The sequence below is a fragment of the Heloderma suspectum genome, chromosome 1, assembly GCF_057233095.1.
Source record: "Heloderma suspectum isolate Gila_16-S chromosome 1, 16-S_ref, whole genome shotgun sequence".
Classification (NCBI taxonomy): Eukaryota; Metazoa; Chordata; class Lepidosauria; order Squamata; family Helodermatidae; genus Heloderma; species Heloderma suspectum.
This window is the reverse complement of record NC_139458.1, coordinates 287,866,243-287,879,118: the sequence shown is the minus strand read 5'-3', so window position 1 is coordinate 287,879,118 and position 12,876 is coordinate 287,866,243. Positions and strand designations below refer to the sequence as shown.

General features: G+C 43.4%; 1 protein-coding gene across 3 annotated transcripts in view; it reads right to left on the bottom strand.

The window, feature by feature from the left end:
- Positions 1–9,174, bottom strand: part of SACK1B (scaffolding CK1 anchoring protein B) — a 75,709-nt gene extending 66,535 nt beyond the window's left edge. Inside the window, exons 1-2 of one of the 3 annotated variants that reach the window (XM_084826834.1) lie at positions 8,716–9,174; positions 8,109–8,411 (exon numbers count right to left, since the gene is read on the bottom strand). The gene's annotated coding sequence lies outside the window, so the exon portion shown is untranslated. The remainder of the gene's footprint in view (positions 1–8,108; positions 8,412–8,715) is intronic. The other 2 variants (XM_084826833.1, XM_084826835.1) reach the window with 2 other exon arrangements.
- Positions 9,175–12,876: the final 3,702 nt, after the last annotated feature.

Here is a 12,876-nt window from a genome sequence, read left to right as displayed (position 1 = left end):
GTTGGCGATTTGATCTCTAGTTCCTCTGCCTCTTCGAAACCCAGCTTGTACTTCTGGTAGTTCTCGGTTCGCATACTGCTGAAGCCTAGCTTGTAGGATTTTGAGCATCACCTTGCTGGCATGTGAAATGAGTGCAATTGTGCAGTAGTTTGAACACTCTTTGGCACTGCCCTTCTTTGGAATTGGAATGTAAACTGACCTTTTCCAGTCTTGCGGCCATTGTTGAGTGTTCCAAATTTGTTGGCATATTGAATTCAGCACTTTAACAGCATCATCTTTTAGGATTTTAAATAGCTCAGCTGGAATACTGTCATCTCCACTAGCTTTGTTGTTAGTAATGCTTCCTAAGGCCCACTTGACTTCACTCGCGAGGATGTCCGGCTCAAGTTCAGTGACTGCACTATCATGGCTATCAGGGACATTCAGATCTTTCCTGTATAGTTCTTCTGTGTATTCTTTCCACCTCTTCTTAATCTCATCTGCATCTGTTAGGTCCCTGCCTTCTTTGTCCTTTATCATTCCCGTCTTTGCACAAAATGTTCCCTTGAGATCTCCGATTTTCTTGAAGAGATCTCTAGTCTTCCCCATTATGTTGTTTTCCTTGATTTCTTTGCATTGTTCATTTAAGAAGGCCTTCTTGTCTCTCCTTGCTATTCTCTGGAACTCTGCATTCAGTTGGATATATCTTCTCCTTTCTCCCTTGCTTTTCGCTTCCCTTCTTTCCTCAGCTACTTGTAAAGCCTCATCAGACAGCCACTTGGCTTTCTTGCATTTCTTTTTCTTTGGGATGGATTTCGTTGCTGCCTCCTGAACAATGTTACGGACCTCCGTCCATAGTTCCTCAGGCACTCTGTCTATCAGGTCTAATTCCTGAAATCTATTCCTCACCTCCACTGTATATTCATAAGGGATATGATTTAGGTCATACCCGAATGGTTTAGTGGTTTTCCCTGCGTTCTTCAATTTAAGCCGAAATTTTGCAAGAAGCAGCTCATGATCTGAGCCACAGTCAGCTCCAGGTCGTGTTTTGACTGACTGTATAGAACTTCTCCATCTTTGGCTGCAAAGGACATCATCAATCTGATTTTGATATTGACCATCTGGTGATGTCCATGTGTAGAGTCGTCTCTTGTGCTGTTGGAAAAGAGTGTTTGCTATGATCAGCGTGTTCTCTTGGCAAAACTCTATTAGCCTTTGTCCTGCTTCATTTTGTACACCAAGGCCATGCCTGCCTGTTATCCCGGTGATTTCTTGACTTCCTACTTTAGCATTCCAATCCCCTATGATGAAGAGGACATCTTTTTTTGGTGTTAGTTCTAGAAGGTGTTGTAGGTCTTCGTAGAACCAATCAACCTCAGCTTCTTCGGCATCAGTGGTTGGGGCATAGACTTGAACTACTGTGATGTTGAATGGTTTGCCTTGGATTCTTACTGAGATCATTCTATCATTTTTAAGATTGTACCCCAGTACTGCTTTTCCCACCCTTTTGTTGACTATGAGTGCTACTCCATTTCTTCTAAGGGATTCTTGCCCACAATAGTAGATATGATGGTCACCTGAATTAAATTCGCCCATGCCTGTCCATTTGAATTCACTGATTCCCAAGATGTCGATGTTCAATCTTGCCATCTCATGTTTGACCACCTCCAGCTTACCCTGATTCATTGATCTGACATTCCAGGTTCCTAAACAATATTGTTCTTTACAGCATCGGATTTTCTTTTCACCACCAGACACATCCACAGCTGAGTGTCCTTTTGGCTTTGGCCCAGCCGCTTCACTCTTTCTGGCGCTACTTGGAAATACCCTCTGCTCTTCCCCAGTAGTGTATTGGACACCTTCCGACCTGAGGGGCTCATCTTCCAGCGTCATCTCTTTTAGCCTTGTGATACGTTCCATGGGGTTTTCTTGGCAAGAATCCTGGAGTGGGTTGCCATTTCCTTCTCCAGTGGACCACATTTTGTCAGAACTCTCTGCCATGACCTGTCCATCTTGGGTGGCCCTGCACAGCATAGCTTATGGCTTCACTGAGTTACGCAAGCCCCTTCACCACAACAAGGCAGTGTACTAATGTAGCACAGTGGCTATTGTCCTAGACTAGTTTCCCATTCCCAGTCCACTTAATGGGGATAATAATACTGGCTTACTTTGCAAAGCGATTGTAAGAATTATTCAGATAATGTACCCAAACCCTTTTGAACACTCTGAATTGTCATATAGATGCTAAATGTTATTATTTGTGCATGGTAATTCATTTAAATGCACGCAAATTTTAAATAGCCCATTGAACCCTCTGCCAACAACAACAACACACACACCAAACTAAATCCCAACCAGTTGGAACTTGGCTGCTTTGAAGACCTAGTGTTCCTTTACCCTTCCCCCTTTATGATTCATTACAATTAAAAGTTTAGATTTTTCATGGTTCTTCTAACACTAGCCTTTGTTATATCACTTTATCTTGCTTTGAACTGTGCAATAATCAATGCTGTTCAATTTACTCTTCATGAAGCTCCACCCTTCACGCATATACTGTATTTCAAATACTGGGTGTGAGGCCTGGGAGTTTGGCAAAGGCACTCCTGTGATCCAGTCAATTATTCTGCCAGTTTGTTCATGCAAAATTTATAGTGTGGACAAAGTAATATATGTTATTTTCTTATTTGGGTTTGTTTACTTTTATATAGCCAGGATCTATTGTTCTTTCCCTATTTAAAATAATGAAGTTGCACAAATTATACAAATTAATATACTCCGCCCAAGGTTTATAGTTTGATATTTTTTATATTTCTTTTGTTGGTTCTGCTTTTTAATACAGACAAGCCATTTAGTTCATTGTCCCTTTATTGCATCCATTAATTATACAAATATATCTACTTTTACCTTGTGCAATCGAGGCAAGTATCTTAAACAGGAATTATGGCTTAAAGAGTAACTGTTCTAGCAAAGCCATAAAATCCTGAGGGAACAATCTCTTGTGTCACTGGGTCACAGAGGGTCTTTTGCCCCATTTTGTAGAACAATGTGGGATTGTGGAACAGATGAATAATCTTGTATTCAAAACGAGCAGAGATCAGCAAGATATAGTCATGACATATCTCCACCATCTAAAACAATGTGACAAGTTACTCATGACTAACTTAATTCCCAATGGTTATAATGGGTTTACTCCAGGCATGACTAAGTCTGGATGCATCCCATTAGATTTAAAAACCAGGATTGCTCTTACAAACAGTGCCCAAACCAATGTTGATTAAGTGGAGGAAGATGTCAGTGCATCACAAAGTGGGAATTCATCCACAGCAAGTAAATATATATACAGTCACATTTAAATGGTATTTCCAACGTAGACAAAGCAAAAACTCAGTGGGCCAATTCACATGATGAAACAGCCCACTGTGGCTTCTTTAAGCCACAGTGGACTGTGGCTCAGGTGGCCATTTTGAATATTCAAGCTGCAACCACAGCTTGGCATGTCATCTGAACCCAGTGGGGGTGGGTTGTGTGAGGGTTAAAAGTCCCTCGCATAACCCATGGCCTGTTTTAGGGTTGTGCAAGGGTTGCTTAACCTGCACATAACCCAACCCTACCAGGTTCAGATGACATGACAAGCTGTGGTTGCAGCTTGAATATTCAAAAGCTGCCTGGTATGCACCGCAACCAATTGTGGCTTATTTATTTAAGCCACGGTGATCATGCGAACCATATCACTATAGTCTGAAGCTCTAATGAAACTGTGTAAGAATGGTTCACAGAGTGGACATTCGTAGCAAACAAATAATGCAGTGGACATTCATAGCAAACAAATAGATTTCGCATCAGGATGGTAATGAACATGACTATTTGGACATGTTTGTACCCTGAAATGCCAGTACATGGAGCCAAAGTCCTGGATATCTTGTAGTCCAAAGTAAAGACACAATCTCACACTGGCCTGGTTGACACACAACAACAAGCCAGTGTTTTCTGAAACAAGAATAAACCCTGGGTTTGAACTCTGGCTTGCATGGTGAGAAACAAGCTAGATTTCCAGGTTCAGATGGAACATCCTTGGGTTGTTTAGCCACTCCTGCTCGCAGAAGGAACCACATGGTCAAGCAGCATGAGCTAGCATGCTGGTTCATTCATGACAACCCAGGGTTTTAAAAAAATCCTATGTGAATACCGGGACATTTAATGAAAGGAGTTTAACTACTTGCTATTTATACCATATTTTGTTGTGCACACTTTTAAAACAGTTTTATTTAGTAAACTGGAAAATTAGAAGTAAATTAAGTAACTGATCCATCAAAGAAGCTGAATGCACTTAACTAGACATATGAAGATACCTTTAGCTGAATCAGCAATAAGGGTAAAGACACAACGTTCTACACAGGATTACAGAGCAAGGTTCTTTAAGCAATGGTAACTGCTTTAGACACATTCCTATTGCACAAGAATGCCATTAGTAACAGAACAGAGAAATGTCTTTTAACACTTACTCACACCTATGGTACTCATGTGTAAATGACTACAGAACACCAGTGCTAATAAACGACAGCTATGTCTTATTTCATCTCTTACTATTTTACCAATTTCCTCCCAAAGAACCCAAAGGATCCAATATATCAAAGGTTTGTAAACTTTCTACACTTGAGCTTCACTTTTCAGCTTCTTGAGGGAGCTGAAAATGACTGAGGCCCACCGGTCACAAAATAGTAGTGCAGGAGAGTATTCTAAAATGATGGCAGATGGAGGCGGAGTTTAGCATAATCAGCAGGCAATTACTGATATCATTTTGTATTGATATCTAATCCCTCCTTGGAAAGTGCTAAATTCTTTGCCACAGCTATCTCCTTGCAGCAAAGGGTTCCATAGTTTTTCAAAAGTAGATACATTGCCTCTGGAGGTATCATGACTCAGCCTCCCCATTTCAGACAGGATTTGATGATTCAGAAGCTTTAAGTAGAGAAGACTCTATTTTATATTGTTTTTCTTCTCCCCCATCATGCCTCTCAAAGTATACTTACTCATCTCCTGTCATTTCTCCTCCCCTTTGCCTTTCACAGTTAACTTGTGCCAGTTTCTTTCATCCCTTCCTCCTGCTTCTTTTACATTCACTTCTTCCTATAACTGTTCCCTCTCTTACACCTTCTTCTTTATTCCCATTTTTTTAAAAAAAATTATTCATAAAAATATTAGCCTTGCTCTCTAACCAACTCCCACTGCCACACCTGCCTATGCAGGGTGCATGGTATGGCCATGGCACAGGGCAATCAAGCCAAGAGGTATTGGGCAGTCTGCAGCACTGAGACCCACCTGAAAGTGGGCTGAGACCCACTAGAGGGTCCCAAACCACAGTTAGAATTCTCTTCAAAACAAATAACAAAAATATTAACAGTGCAATCCTATGCCTACTCAGAACTAAGCTCCATAAAGTTTAAATGAATTTACTCCCACTTAAGTGTGCATAAACAGCCTTCTCTAACCTGATGCTTTCTAGATGTTTTGTACTACAACTCCCACCAGCCCCAGTCAGTGTGGCTAATGGTCACGAATAGGTGGGGTTGCAGTCCAGAACATCTTCAGGGCACTAAGTTGGGGGAAGGCTGGTGTATAGGATTGCAGCAGAAAGACACAATCCTATGTGTGTTTAGACAGAAAAAGTCCTACAACTCTCAGCATTCCCTAGCCAGCTACTCTGGCTAGTGAATGCTGGGAGTTATAGGGCTTTTTCTGTCTAAACATGCATAGGATTGCACCCTTAAGTGTATTTGCTTAAACAAAGAAATTGTCAAAACCTCTGATGCCAGTAACCCAATTCCCTAGATTTAGATCTAAATAGCCATTTCTACTGTATATACAAGAAAAAAATCCAATCAGATTTTTATAAGAACAGGTCTCCATACACAAGAAAATATAAAGGATTATGGCTGCAATCCTATCTACACTTGCTGGTGAATAATCCCCAGTCAGCACTGAGAAACGTCCTTATAAACATGCACAAGATGGCCTGTAAGGCTCCAGTTTGATTCACTAGCCTTCCCCAACATGGTGCCTTCCAAATGTTTTGGACTACAACACCCAGCATGCCCTAGCCAGCATGGTTAAGGAAGGCTGTGATACACACTTACTAGGAAGTAAGCCCCACTGAAATCAGAATGGTGTGCTTCTGAATAAGCATGTTTAAGATCAGACTGCATATACCATTTATTTCAGATGAAAATAAAGACATAGGAAGCACAGAAATTTAATTAGTAAAGTTGTTTTATTTGAAGCTTAGGCTTCTAAAGGGAATGCACTCTGATTAACACAACAATCTAAAACAGGCAGCAATCTAAAAGAATCTATGGTGGATGAACTGTCGTTTCCTAACTCCTGCCAGACTCGCGCTGCAAGGCAAAAAGGGGGGGGGCGCTTTTCATCACTCTTTTAGAAGAAGAAGACATCCCTTCCCATTGGACTTTCACAACAACTCCTTCATCCCATTCAAATAAAATCTTAAATAAAACAGACCCTTATTTTTTAATCATACTATGATAGTAATCATAGTATGATCACTATTATGACATACTATCATAGCAACCATATTATTCGGATAGTATCATTATATAGTCTAGTCCTAGATGGCACTGGACTTAGTTATATCTGGGTGGAGTCAAGAGTTTCCTGTTGCTGTTCTGTACTTGCTTGAGAGAGATAATAAAGCTCTTGTCTGGCTTCCTGACTGGTGTGTTCTCTAAGCCTTCCATGACATAAACATCTGGGCCATATAATTTAAAAGTATGCATATAAATAAAATGCCCATGTATGACATCCTCCTCATTATGAGAAAAATAAAGAAAACTGAGCTATTACTTCAAGTTCTGATACATATGGCAAGGCCTAGGTATACATACACCTCTCATTAGCCTCTGCTCCATTTTCCTTTTCTGACATGTATTTCTATCCTAACAATTCCTAACCGACTGACCTGTCTTTTAAAACTCTGCTCTTTCTCTTTAGGCAGCAACCTGTTTGAAATACTTTATCCATCTGATCTCAAATATTTCATCTACTTTATCTGCAGTTGTAATGTACTAAAACCATTAGCAAAATTAAATGGCTGTCATAACAGATCTTAATGATATAGGTCAGTATACAAATGTTTTAAATAAATAAATTGAAATAACCTGCACTAACCACCAAGTAATTTTTGTAATTAACCAATCATAAGGTTTTTAATTACCAAAACCTCAATAAAAGTGCCTTTGTAAGGCCAGTGAGGGCCAAATTAGATGTGATGGCAATAGATCTGTATGTTTAAAACTGGCTCTGCTCCAGCCTTGTTGAAAATAGATGGGTTTAATTTTAAGAGCAAAACATGCACAGGTGAGAAGTGCTAGCCATCCTCCCATGGATTACAGTTTTCTCCCCTGCACCTGGGAAAAAGCACTACAGAAAAGAAGCAAAAGTAGAAACAAGTCCACTGTGTTCAAAGAGACTTACTCCCAGGTAAGTGCATGTAGGACTGCACAATGTATATTGCCACCAATGTAGGTTTTGTATTTGCTTTCCATGCCAATTTAAATGAAAACCAATTTAAGCCTTACATGTGAAAAAAGTCAGAAACACTTGTTACTGGCATTCTCTTCCATGTGAAAACACAGTCCTGTAGTATCTTAAGAACCAGAAATTTTAGTTTACTTCCCTTGAAATGCAGGTGGCAGGAAAAGAGAGTCAGATATGATCAAGTATATCTTTGCCATGGCCCACTGCACTTCCCATCACATGGGAGCACTTCTGCTTCCTAGTTTGGCTCATGAAAACTTCTAGCTGTCTCCCTCCCCTCCCTTCCAGTCAGATCTAGGTTGGATAGCGCTCCCCACATGCACAAACAGTAATTCCAAAAGGAGTGCTGCTAGGGCTATCAGAAGATATTGTATAGGTATTTTGTCTTTTCTTCCTTAACAGATTTTCCACAGTAAAAAAAAGGTGGAAGAGACTGCGGGAAAACACTAGGGAAGGTTATGAGTGCAAGACCACGACATTTGACTACTGCCTTCTAAAATTCCATGAATGAGTTGGTGGGCTAAAAGTAAACTAAGTCATTCTATACATCTCATTGTACAAGACCATAACTCCCTGACCTTGCAACGCCCGTTACGGGGCGGGGTGAGCCGAGTCTCTGGACAGCGTAAACTGAGCCCCACATTCTCTCTCGCCTCACTTCAAGGCCAATAGCCGCTCGGTCCTTTTCTTTCCCGTCCATTAAGTTGGCCTCCCGCAATGCCCTCCAGATGTATTGGTCTACAGCTTCCATCATATCCTGCCGGCTGGGCACGCTAGGAATTGTAGTCCAATACATCTGGGGGGCACCAGGTTCGGGAAGGCTGCATTAAATCCACGGCCAGTGGGGTTGGGGTTGTTCGTTTGTTTTACAGACGTCTTCCCTGTAACAAAACAAGGACAAGTAGAAGCACACCGTTCGGCTTGTCACCTGAAGGTAGCCGGTGGGGGGATTTCGAGACCTGGCTAAGCGAGATCCCTGGAGACACGACACGCGTCAGCCCCTCTCCGCAAGGGATGAGGGGAAAACCGCCGCAAAAACATGGAGGAGGCTGGCGCCCGCGTGGCGAGGCGCGAACTCCCCCAGTCGTCCTTCTTCAGGAGAAGCCCACCCAAACCTGGGGAAGGAGGAGAGAAGGGCGAGAAAATAAAATATTTGGGGGGTTGTTTTTTTTAAAGGCCACTTACTTTGCTGCGTCCCGGCGCGCGACAATCCCCTCAGCTGTTCCCAGCATGAGAATGTGGAGGCAAATGCCTGTACTGGAAAAAGTGTTGAGCTTCAAGTTGAAACACAGCTCTGTCCTCGCAGGTATTTCCCGTCCTCCTCTCTCTCTTTCTCTTTCTCTCTCAGGAGCGTTGTGGGCCGGGCCGGGCCGGGCGTGGAAACCAGTTCCAACATGTTACAGAAGTGTTACGCACTGAGCCCTACCCGGGCGGCCGCCGCCAAAAGAGCGGAGCAGGAACTTGTTTGAAGTTTGGACCCAGCCCTTCGCTGAGCAAAGTATGACATGCTTTCGACATGCCTGCTTCCCATTGTCAGCGCCGCCGCCGCCGCTGCTTCGGAGAGTCAGGCGCGGAAGAGCAGGAAGTTTGCCTCAGCTAAGGCCAGGTTAGCATCAGAAGGCAAACCACGCCTTACGTTAACTCCCCGGCGTCCAGCTGCCCCTCTGCTTTTGGCAAGGCCGCACGGGGCCCAATCTGGATCAGGCGGCGAGGGCACGCTTACGTGCGAGGGGCAGCTGCACGCTCGAGATTTAGCATGAGGTGTGGTTCGGCCCAGAGTTGAGCCCTGCCACACGTGACGTTGAACAAACATCGGAAAAACACGCTAGTGCCGCTTGTATTTTCAAGGAGAAGCAGCCGATGAGAGAGGAGAGACGATGACACAGTAAATGCCCAAACCTTGTCCTTACCCCTGCCCTGCAGCAGAGGTTGAAAAGGAGCAAGGGGGAGGGACCCCCAACCGGGAGGCCCCCAGTTCTCTCTGAGCGTCGCCACTTCTGAGGGGTGGGCGGGAAGTGTGCAAACCAGAGGAGGCGGTGGCTCATCCACCCCCTCTCCTGCTCACCCGTCCTGGGCGCTGCCGCACGGAGGACTGGGCCCACGGTGCTGCCTAGAGGGTCAGTAAGACCAGCAGCCGCCCCTGCCCTTCGCGCCCTTCATGCTCTGGGCAGCTGTAGCCCAGAGCTCCAATATTGCTCACCAGCCTGCTCCCCTCTCAGCAGAAGCGCTGGGCCCAGTCCACACCAGGGCCTCGAGGAAGAGGGTAAGTGAGTGGCAGAGACTGAAGCAAAGAACAGCTGCTTTGTCTGAGCTTTGTCACTTCAAGGGGCCCGCAGGGAAGTGTGCAAGCCAGAGAAGGCCGTGGCTGCGCCTCCCTCCTCTCTTTTGCTCACCCTTTCTGGATGCTTCTGCATGGAGGATTGGGCCCACAGTGCTGCCTATAGGCGGAGTGTGAGCAGTGGCCTCTGGCCCTTTGTTCACTGTCATTCTCTGGGAGGCTACAGCATAGAGGGCCAACACTGCTCACCAGCCTGCTTCCAAACCCACACCACTGCCCTGAGGAAGAGGGTAAACAAGTGAGTGGCAGAGGGAGCAATGAGGAACAGCAGCTGCTGTTGTTCACCTGTGTGTGTGGCTAGGCAGGTGGTGGTTTGGTCCAGCACTGCTGCCCAGAAGGAGCAGAAAGGCAGGCAGATGTCACTGCTTGCTTACCTTCCTGAGCTAGTGACTGGTAAGAAGGAGCAGTTCTCAAGTAGTGAGGTGATTAGAAGAAACTCTCTCCTTGGACTGCTCCTTCTTGCAGCTGCCTGTGCTGCTTGCTCACCTGCCCTCTCCCTCACAGCGGCGTGATGAGAGCAGTTGGACCCAGAGGGTGAGCAAACCAAGTAGTAACTATGCTGCCCACCTTCTAATATTTGGTTGGAGGGGAGGAGGCTCAGATACAGGGTGTCCAACTACCCCAGAGGGCCTAAACCTCTCACCAGCAATGGTGTCTGCCTCCTTAATATAAAACAGTACCATTTCACAAGAATACTTGCTGTATTTTTAAAAAAGATGGTCAATATGTCAATTCCAACTCTCAAGGATCTTGATAGGTGGGAAGATAAAGGGGAAGGAAATAGGGCAAATGTTTAATTTATTAGTTTAAAAATGAATTCATTGTGCTTGGAATGTTGAAATGAAAAGTGATTTTCTACTAACAGACTAATTCTTATGCATAGAGGAGCTTTTAATCTATAGCAATCAAATTAAAACATCAGCAGAGCTTAATTAAATTAAATGCATATGTAACATTTTCAGTGGCAATTTCAGGACGTGATGCTTAATAATCCAAGGAAAAGGAGCCTGGGTGCTCATTCTCTATTTTCCAGCTGTTTTACTGGCTTTATAGAAAGCCTCCAGCAAATCACTGTTAAATGATTTTAGATTTATAGGTTGAACATTCAGAATTTACACTAGGGTATGGGGTGTGTGGAGACGGCTGTGAAGCATTCCTGTTTATAAAATACTTTGAGAAATATAATGAGCCTTTTCTGTTGTAGAGCTTCCTTGTGGAAAGTCCTTTTAGGGAGCTTCATCTCTGGCCAGCTCATTTCAAGGTTTTAGAAGGACAGTTGAAACGTTCCATTTTAGAAGGGTTTGTATGTTCTTATTAGCACTTGTCAGTGCTAATAATCTTTACTTTTGATTGAAATGTTTGGTTGTTTACTGGTCCAAAATAGGGCAGCAAGATTGTTAACAGGGACTGGCCAGCGAGCTCATATTACGCCAGTACTTTTTCAGCTGCACTGGCTGCCAGTCCATTTCTGGGCCCAATTCAAAGTGCTGGTATTAACATTCAAAGCCCTTAGTGGGGCCAGGTTATCTGAAGGATCGCCTCCTCCCATATGTGCCTGCCTGGACCTTAAGATCATCCTCAGTGGCCCTTCTCTGTGAGCCCCTGCCAAAGGAAGTGAGGCGGGTGGCTACTGGAAAGAGGGCTTTTTCTGCTGTGGCACCCCGGCTGTAGAATGAGCTCCCTAGTGAGGTTCCCCTGGCACCTACACTGTATTCTTTCCGGTGTCAGGTGAAGACCTTTTTATTTTCCCAAGCATTTTAGCTTTCTAGACATTTAGCTTTGCTGTTTTAAATCTTTATTTTAAAATCCTGCACTGCTGCTAGGTTTTATTCTGGTTGTATTGTTATACTTTGGTTTTAATATTCTGTATGTTTTATATTGTTTTATTGTGTGCTGTTTGGTTTTAATTTTTGTGAACTGCCCAGAGAGCGTCAGCTATTGGGCGGTATAGAAATGAAATAAATAAAATAAATAAATTTTAACTTTTTTATATTTAATGTAAACATTTGCAAGCTGCTTTGGTAACCAATTTTCTTGGAAGCAAGGGGTAAAAATATAATTAAACAAATGTAATTAATACATTTAGGGCGCAATCCTATTGAGATAGGCAGCCGCCTCCAAACTTGGAGGCGACTGCCTATCCAAAGCAGGGCAGGAGAAGCACAGTGGGGATCGTTCCCTCCGCACTTCTCCTGCACTGCTTTTTCAGCTAGACAGCCGATTGCAGCTGTCTAGCCACAGGAGCATTGAGCGGGGAAGGAGGCTGCTATATGACACATGGGATGTGTCGTACATGCAGCTACGCTCTCCCTGCCCCAGAACGCCCACAGCCACGCCCCTTTCCGGTCGTTCCGCACTCCTGTTGTGGTTCCTGGAAAACGGCATATCCTATGGCCGTCTAGCAGCCATAGGATTGCTCCCTTAAAAAATAAGTAAATGTGTTCATTATGAGCAAAACACAGATATGGCAGGATCGCCCTAAAATAGAGAGTTTATACATATTCCTCTCTGATTTCTTTTCATAGGCAGCTGAAGACATGTTTATTCTCCCAGAATTTTAAGCATTACTGGATATATTTTTTATTTTTTTACTTTTATTTTTTTTAGATTATTTTAATTTTTTGTAAACCAAACTTGTGAACAGATTTTATTAATGGTGTTAATAAATAATAACTACAATGAAGTAAATTCATGGGTGGCTGTTGTTCCAGCGCAAGTTACAGAGCCAGATGACTTGCCTCCTGTGCCAGAGATACAGTGCTGTAATGTAAGCTACAGAATATATAACATGCTCCTAACCATGGATCAAAAGGGTCCAAGTGCAACAAATAAGAACTTTGACTAGGTACCAGGCCCTTATTTAATATGACCTGTCTTATGCCAATATGGTTTAATTGCATGTTAATGAGGCTAGTGCTCCAAAGACTTCCCGTTTCAGATGTTTCTGTATTAAATGTAGGTTCCATTCTCCACCCAGCCATTCAATTACCAGGCATTTACTCCTTTCC